This window comes from Lagopus muta, chromosome 6 (genome assembly GCF_023343835.1).
Source record: "Lagopus muta isolate bLagMut1 chromosome 6, bLagMut1 primary, whole genome shotgun sequence".
NCBI lineage: Eukaryota > Metazoa > Chordata > Aves > Galliformes > Phasianidae > Lagopus > Lagopus muta.
This window is the reverse complement of record NC_064438.1, coordinates 51,667,509-51,676,784: the sequence shown is the minus strand read 5'-3', so window position 1 is coordinate 51,676,784 and position 9,276 is coordinate 51,667,509.

The following is a 9,276-nucleotide window of genomic DNA, read 5'->3' as shown; positions in this document are numbered from 1 at the left end:
TTATTTCACATTTTTAAGGTATCCAAATAATGGTGAAAACTATTATAAAAAATGTGGATAAATAAATTTTTATGTGTATATTTACTGAATAGTTAAATGCACAGAATGATCTGCCATGCTTTGGTGGAATTGCTTCAGATATTTTCTGGGAAAGGAGATGTATATAGTTATTTACCTCTTTGTTTATATTAATGCTTCTCTCAAGTGCACAGCCAAAACCAGAGTGCATATATGACGGCCTTCATATGTATCATTAAAACACTACATTCTTAACTCACAATAAATTCACTACATGAAAAATAACACGAGTAGCCTGAATTACTGCCAGCGCCACTTGGCTCACTCTCAAAACTACAGCTGGAAATGCCAGCCTAAATTTGCATAAGATTTGATCATCACCCACCCTCTGCTGAAATGACTGCCTAATGGCAGCATGGTTTCTAAATATGATGGTGTTGGACACAAACAAATCTGAGACTTTTCACCCAATGCATTTCTGAGTTCTGAGTGTGCAGTCATGCTTCTTTATGGTGCTTTTCTCATCCTGTATTTTCTTCCTCTGTATTCTATTTACAACAGGGAAAAGAGACAAAGCAAACTGTTTAGAAATTTAGTTATAAAGGAAACGTACTTGGGTGTGTAACCATGTGGGACCTGAGGTGTTCTTCATCTTTGCAGAAAGGAGATGGTCAGTTAAAACTGAGCTCTGAGATAGCAATAACCACAGAGCAAGACTCGCGACTGTCACGGATTTGACCAGATCAATCTATGTCCGTGACAGGGGTGACAGGCCTCTGCCCTCTCCCCCCCCACCCCAGTCCCACAAAATGGGAAGGAAGGAAGGGAGGAAAAGAACAGCGGCAACAATCTATGGAGGAAAACTTATTTTACTATAATATTGGAATACAAGATAACACAATAGATACGATTTAATTGCAATTGAGATTAATAAATCAGACAAGATGAGAGAGAGAGAGTTCCCGGGACCGATTCAAACCTGAAAAGCTTGGAACGGCTAGGAAAGCACCCTCCAGCACCCACTGCCAGGCAGCAAGAGAGTGCCCCCCCCACCCGGAAGGGCCAGATCCCGTGACTGCTGTAATGTACAGGGATAGGTACTTGGAATTGGGGCAGTGACACTTTAATGCCCCGTACACTACATGATGTTTTGATGTGGAATACTGAAACCCAAAAACAAAAAACAAAACAAAAACAAAAAACATAGAACCATGACATTCCACCCCTTATTCTACATCGTTACATCATGCTTAAAATATATATACATATATACAAACAAACAAAAAATGATTAAAATGCACACATGGCTATATACATATACATAGAATTAGTAACTGCACTCCCCCGGCATCAAGTTTCCTTGTGGTACACACTGGACATCCCCATTCTTCTGCATTACCCACCAAGTGGATCCTGGTCCCTGGGCAAAAACTGTACCACGGAGAGGTTTGCCCTTTCCAGAAGCTGGAAGAACCCAAACTGCCTTTCCTAACATGTTCTTTACATGTACAACGGGGACTTTATCTCCCTCTACGGTATGTAGGGAACTGGATTGGTTAGGACCATCACGATTAATAGATCCTCTGGTATTGACTAACCAGGTGGCTTCTGCCAAATGCTTCTCCCAGTGCTTAAATGTTCCACCACCCAGTGCTTTTAGCATCGTTTTTAACAATCCATTGTATCGTTCAATTTTACCAGAGGCTGGTGCATGATAGGGAATATGGTAAATCCACTCAATGCCATGATCTTTGGCCCAAGTGTTTACAAGAGAATTTTTGAAATGAGTCCCATTATCTGACTCAATCCTTTCTGGGGTGCCATGTCGCCACAGGACTTGTTTCTCGAGACCCAGTATGGTGTTTCGGGCGGTAGCATGGGGTACTGCATATGTTTCAAGCCATCCAGTGGTTGCCTCCACCATAGTAAGCACATAATGCTTACCATTGCGAGATCGTGGCAAGGTGATATAATCAACCTGCCATGCCTCCCCATATTTGTACTTTTGCCATCGCCCTTCCTCCCACAGAGGTTTCATCCTCTTGGCTTGTTTGATGATGGCACATGTTTCACAGTTATGAATAACCTGTGCAATGGCATCCATAGTTAAGTCCACCCCTCGGTCTCTGGCCCATTTGTATGTTGCATCTCTCCCTTGATGACCTGAGGTCTCATGGGCCCACCGAGCCAGAAATAATTCACCCTTGTTCTGCCAGTCCAGGTCTATTTGAGCCACCTCAATTCTGGCAGCTCGGTCTACCTGATGGTTATTTTGCTGTTCTTCAGTAGCCCGACTCTTGGGCACATGAGCATCTACATGGCGCACCTTTACAACTATAGTCTTGGTTCGGGCAGCAATGTCTTTCCACAGTTCAGCAGCCCAAATAGGTTTACCCCTTCTTTGCCAATTATTTTGCTCCCACTGCTGTAACCACCCCCATAAGGCATTTGCTACCATCCATGAGTCAGTGTAAAGATAGAGCATTGGCCACCTCTCCCGTTCAGCGACATCTAAGGCCAGTTGGACAGCCTTTACCTCTGCAAATTGACTTGATTCTCCTTTCCCTTCAGTGGCCTCTGCAACTTGTCGTGTGGGGCTCCACACAGCAGCTTTCCATCTGCGATGTTTTCCCACAATACGACACGATCCATCTGTGAACAGGGCATATTTCTTTTCATTCTCTGGTAGTTCATTGTATGGTGGGGCTTCTTTAGCACGTGATACTTCTTCTGCTGGTGGTGTTCCAAACTTTTTACCTTCAGGCCAGTCCATGATGACCTCTAGGATTCCTGGACGGCTGAGGTTCCCCATTCGCGCTCGCTGTGTAATCAACGCAATCCACTTACTCCAAGTGGCATCAGTAGCATGATGGGTAGAGGGAACCTCTCCTTTAAACATCCAGTTCAGCACTGGCAGTCGAGGTGCCAGAAGAAGCTGTGTTTCAGTACCGACTACTTCGGAAGCAGCCTGAACCCCCTCATATGCAGCTAAGATCTCCTTCTCAGTTGGAGTGTAGTGCTCTTCAGACCCTCTGTACGCCCGACTCCAGAATCCCAGGGGTCGGCCTCTGGTCTCTCCTGAGGCTCTTTGCCACAAACTCCAAGTGGGACCGTTCTCTCCAGCAGCAGTGTAGAGGATATTCTTTATACCCTGTTCCGTCCGTACTGGCCCTAGGGCCACGGCACGGGCTATCTCCTGTTTAATCTGTTCAAAAGCCTGCTGCTGCTCAGGGCCCCATGTAAACTCATTTCTCATTCGCGTCACATAATAAAGGGGGCTTACAATGAGGCTGTAGTTTGGAACGTGCATTCTCCAAAAGCCCACTGCACCCAGAAAAGATTGTGTCTCTCTTTTGCTAGTGGGTGGAGACATAGCAGTGATTTTGTTGATCACATCTGTCGGGATGTGACGACGGCCATCTTGCCACTTTATACCTAGGAACTGAATCTCCTGGGCAGGTCCTTTCACTTTGCTTCGCTTAATAGCAAAACCAGCACTCAGAAGAATTTGGATCATTCGCTCTCCTTTTGTAAAGACTTCTTCTGCTGTATCGCCCCACACAATGATGTCATCAATGTACTGCAGGTGCTCAGGAGCACTGCCCTGTTCCAATACAGTTTGGATCAACCCATGGCAAATGGTCGGGCTGTGTTTCCACCCCTGGGGCAAACGGTTCCAGGTATACTGAATGCCCCTCCATGTGAAAGCAAACTGTGGCTTACATTCTTTGGCCAAAGGAATGGAAAAGAAGGCATTAGCAATGTCAATGGTGGCATACCATTTGGCCGCTTTTGACTCCAGTTCATACTGGAGTTCTAACATGTCCGGCACAGCAGCACTCAGTGGGGGTGTGACTTCATTCAGGCCACGGTAGTCCACCGTCAGCCTCCATTCTCCACTGGCTTTATGCACTGGCCATATGGGGCTGTTAAAAGGCGAGTGAGTTTTGCTGATCACTCCCTGGCTCTCTAGTTGACGAATTAATTTATGAATGGGGAGCAAAGAATCCCTGTTGGTGCGGTACTGACGCCTGTGCACCGTTTTTGTAGCTATCGGTACGTGTTGCTCTTTTACTCGCAGCAGCCCCACAATAGATGGATCTTCTGACAGGCCAGGCAAGACAGACAGCTGCTTAATGTTGTCTGTGTCCACAGCAGCTATTCCAAAGGCCCATCGATATCCCTTAGGATCCTTGAAATGCCCCCTTCTGAGATAATCAATACCTAGTATACATGGAGCCCCTGGGCCCGTCACAATAGGATGTTTTTGCCAGTCCTTACCAGTGAGGCTTATCTCAGCCTCCAACACAGTCAATTCTTGAGAGCCTCCGGTCACTCCAGAAATATGGATTGATTCTGTCCCTTGGTGACTCGAGGGCATCAGAGTGCACTGTGCACCAGTGTCCACCAGGGCCTTATATTTCAGTGGTTCTGATGTGCCAGGCCATCGAATCCACACAGTCCAATATACTCTATTATCCCTTTCCCCCCCCTGACTGAGGGCAGGGCCCCTCTATTCATTACCTGTGGTAACTGGAGCAACTGCACTGGTGGTTGATCTGCTTTGTAGTTCTTTCACCCGGGCTCGTAGTACAGGAGTAGGTTGACCGTGCCACTTCCCCATGTCTTCTCCATGGTCACGTAGGTAATACCATAAGGTAATTCGCGGTGTATTATTCCTTACTTGAGCCGGAGAGCGTCTGCCTCTAACAGCTGAGATTTTTGATCGTGCACGTAAGAAGGAAGGTTCATCGTCTTTAGTTAGGTGGGCTCGCAGAAGTCTCATCGTCTCCTTCATCTCCTTCACATCCTTCGCTAGACTTGTTTGATTATCCTGATCTTCATCAAGCGTTTCTGATACTGCTACAGGTTTGTCACGGTTAATCAGTTGAGACACTTGCTCCGTCATTCTTCATATTGCAGCAACGGCAGAATGAATTGGGGACAGCAATTGTTCGTAGTTTTGAAGCGTAACAATTAATTCATAAATTAAGGGCGTTCTCTGTTGTTCCTGGTATCTGTCACACGCTGACGTTAGTGTAGCGGCATATTTGTCCGGCGCTGTTGTCACGATTTTCTGCCATATCTCAGGCGTTGTCCTCACTCTTTCAGGGTCGCGGTTTTGTTGTGGGTGGTTAGGAACAAAGTCAGGGTCATACAACATTTCCACCACGCCTATTTCCCTCAAATACTGGATACCCTTTTCAACTGTATCCCATTTTTTCATTGCAATCTTCAAGCTATTTTTGAAGGGATACTTTTCCTTCACAGCTGTTAACACTCGTTCCCAGAGGGAGGCAGCCTCATCCGAACATCGACTAATTCCTCTATCAATAGCTGGATCTCTGGCAATGGCACCTAGTTGGCGAGCTTCATTACCATCCAGAGACAAGCTATGGGCCCCACTGTCCCAGCAGCGAACCAACCAGGAAACAATACTTTCATTCAGGCGCCGTGTGAACTCCTTTCTTGAACCTTGGATTTCAGTCATCTTTAGAGGCCGGCGAGTAGTAATAGAGACTTCCTCTTCATCACTCTCTTCTGCATGTCTCTTAGTTTTCGCTTTTGCCTTTCGCGATGGTGGTGGTTTTGAGGAGGGCCCCTCGCCTGGATCTTCCTCCTCCTCCTCCTCTTCTTCTCTTTTTCGTTCAAGACGCGAAGACACTCGTTTCCATTTCTTGCCCTCCACAGGAGCAACTGGTATTGTTACTGGTGTCTCCTGTGATTGATTAGATTTGACTTGGGGATTTTCCCCTTTGGCTTGAACCTCAGCTCAGAAACTCTCTCTCTCCAGAATGGTATTATATAGGGCACGGTAAGCACAAGCCAAACCCCAAATAAGTTGTACCTCCTTAGATTTATGTAAGCCGCATAGTCCCTGACTCAAATACTGGCTTAGTTTCTCAGGATCCCACAGGTGTTCAAGAGTAAAATCCCATGACACTGCGGGTCCCCATGCTTCTAAAACCTTTCCTAAACCTCTCCATATTCCCTGCCAATCATCATTCTCTAGTTTCGGAAGAGACTCCTTTCCCTTATTACAAATGAATTGGAATACATTCAGGAGAATTGATGACACGCACACCAACATGACTATTAATTCAGGATTCAAAAAACGTTTGACAAACCGAGAAGAAAACCCGGAGACTGGTCTGAACATCGTATTGTTTGTAAAATTAGCTATTCCATTTGGGATGTAGTTGTTTGTGAAATTAGCCATTCCTTCTGGGATGTAGTTGTTTGAGAAATTAGCCATTCCTTCTGGGATGTAGATGTCAAAGTTCAAATCATACCACATTGCAACTAGGTAAAACATAGGTATCTCCATCAGTGTCATTAGGTACCTATATATGGTTGCAATTCCACAACACATAATTATGAGCTGGATTATTGGCCAGTAGGTTGTGACTAACACCATTGCTTTTAATCCTTTACCCAGCACCCCCACGATAACGAGTGGGTTCATCGCTGGTGCTTGCTAAAAAAGGGTTAATGAATTGAAGCTAACAAGAGGAGAGAAAAAAAAAAAAAAAAAAGGCACTACCCAGACTAAGTAGTGCTCAAAGTTTACAAATATCCCAGAACACTGGCAGTACGCCTAATCTTTCAAGGTCAGGTTTTCCAGCACAGAAACCTGAACTACTGATAATGCTCCCTAACGAAGCTCTCTAAGAGCAGAGAGAAAAAGAGATTCGTTCAAAAAGCTAAAAAGCAGTTCGAGCCCCACGTTGGGCGCCAAAAATCTGTCACGGATTTGACCAGATCAATCTATGTCCGTGACAGGGGCGACAGGCCTCTGCCCTCTCCCCCCCCACCCCAGTCCCACAAAATGGGAAGGAAGGAAGGGAGGAAAAGAACAGCGGCAACAATCTATGGAGGAAAACTTATTTTACTATAATATTGGAATACAAGATAACACAATAGATACGATTTAATTGCAATTGAGATTAATAAATCAGACAAGATGAGAGAGAGAGAGTTCCCGGGACCGATTCAAACCTGAAAAGCTTGGAACGGCTAGGAAAGCACCTCCAGCACCCACTGCAAGGCAGCAAGAGAGTGCCCCCCCCACCCGGAAGGGCCAGATCCCGTGACTGCTGTAATGTACAGGGATAGGTACGTGGGATTGGGGCAGTGACACTTCAATGCCCCGTACACTACATGATGTTTTGATGTGGAATACTGAAACCCAAAAACAAAAAACAAAACAAAAACAAAAAACATAGAACCATGACAGCGACTCTGTTTTTAAAAGATGAATGCACTAGATGAGGAAGGAAGAGGAGAGAAAAAAGCAGCAGTAAAACCTTCCTCCAAATGGGCTCCTGTCAGCTGTAGGGAAAGCAGAAGTTAGGACAAAAAGCAACCAGGTTAACAAGGCGTAACCCAAGGGTCTGACCACAGGAATAGCTAAAGACAGAACCCAAAAGAGTACAAGGAACACAGAGACAAATCTTCAAAACACACATACTTTAGTCAACAGGCTCCTGTGGTTCTGGCTCCACCTACCCAGTCTGAGAACATCAGGTTGGTTTTTGTTTGTTTGTTTGTTTTTGAGCTGTGTTAGGTTTCCTTGGTTAATGCTACTTCATTTTTAACACCTGGAATAGTGGGCTGTTCAGCTAAACATCTGCATCCAGCCTCCAGCCAAACAGCCGTACAACTGCGCATGCAAAGGAAGGTGTAAACACCTTAAAAAGAAAGATACTTTGCCTCCCCAGCCCTGCGATATCCCACATTGCTGAGACACGAATGCAAAGAGCGATAGAATATCTTGAGTTGGAAATGACCCATAAAGATCATTGAGTTTAACCCCTGGCTCCACTCAGGCCCACCCTAAAATCAGATCCTGTCTAAGAACATTGTCCAGACATTTTTTGAACTCCAGCAGCTTGGGGCCAGGCCCACTGCCCTGCAGAGCCTCTTTCATGCCCACCACCTTCTGGTGCAGAACCTTTTCCTATATAATAATACGTCTTGGTTGACTATTTCCTGGTGATCTTTGAAGTGGAACCTCTGATGTCAAAGAATCCTAGAATCATTGAGGTTGGTGAAGACCACTACAATCACCCAGTCCAAGCACCGCCCAATCCCCACCATGCCCACTGCCCACGTCCCTCAGTGCCACATCTGCCCTTTTCTTAAACACCTCCAGAGACGGTGACTCCACCGCTTCCCTGGGCAGCCTGTGCCAATGCCTCACCGTTCTTTCTAAGAAGAAATGTTTTCTAATATTCCACCTGAACTTCCCCTGGAGCAACTTAAAGCCATCACCTCTCATTCCAAATGCTAAAGTTAATACTGAATGAAATGAAACAGATATCTGGGAGTCAGTGCCTCTTGCAGAAGAGCTATATTCCAGGGAATGTGGAAACACTATTAAAAAATTAGATATGCACTAATGTAGTATAATTGACACAGGAAAGGTTTTCCCAATACCTGGATGAAAACAACTCAGGTATGCTTTATCTGGAACAACTGCAAAGGGCAAATTTTGGGTGGGGGATTGAAAAAACATAATGCTAATGCTTTGGGCTAATGCATGAACTCAGGTGACTTAGTAGTCCTATCCCAACATGCGGAGCCTGCTAGGCATTTACAGGCATTTCACTGAGCCAAGCACTCTCAGAAATGAGATGACTGGGAAACTCTAGACCCAAGTAGATCAGTATTAAAAAGATATCTGAACTGCCTGCAGCCAGAGTTTAGTTGACCTCCAAAATAGAGAAATCCATCTGAAACTAGTAGATGGTAATTAAAAATACTAATTAATTACATTTGGAAAAGACCTTACCTTAAAGAAATCACAATCTAAATGAGACAAGCGATGGGAGGATAAGGATAAATACTGTTTTGCAAGTGGAAAAATGAAAATACTGAGAGATTCAAAACCCAGTTGTAATTTTCACCAAGTTCTACCTTTTTAATAGCGATCAAGCTAAAGAGCAGATACCAAGAAACCAAACTCAAGTTCCACTGAGACCCAGTTAATTGTCTTAATTGCAAAGTTCTCCTTCATCTGTGGAGAAAAAAAACAAGACAGGTGATGGCAGTCAAGAAAATAAAGGTCATTCTAGTAAGCATCCATTTTTCCTTTGTAAGTTGAACCTTATCCCAACATTCCATTCTCTTATCTTACCCAGAAACTGCTCCACTACACAACTTATCCAGCACTGTCAGGTTTGAGCTCTTAAGGAAAGGAGAAAGAAGTTTTCCTGCTCATGCAAATTACTCTCTCAAAAGCAGTGAAAACATGGC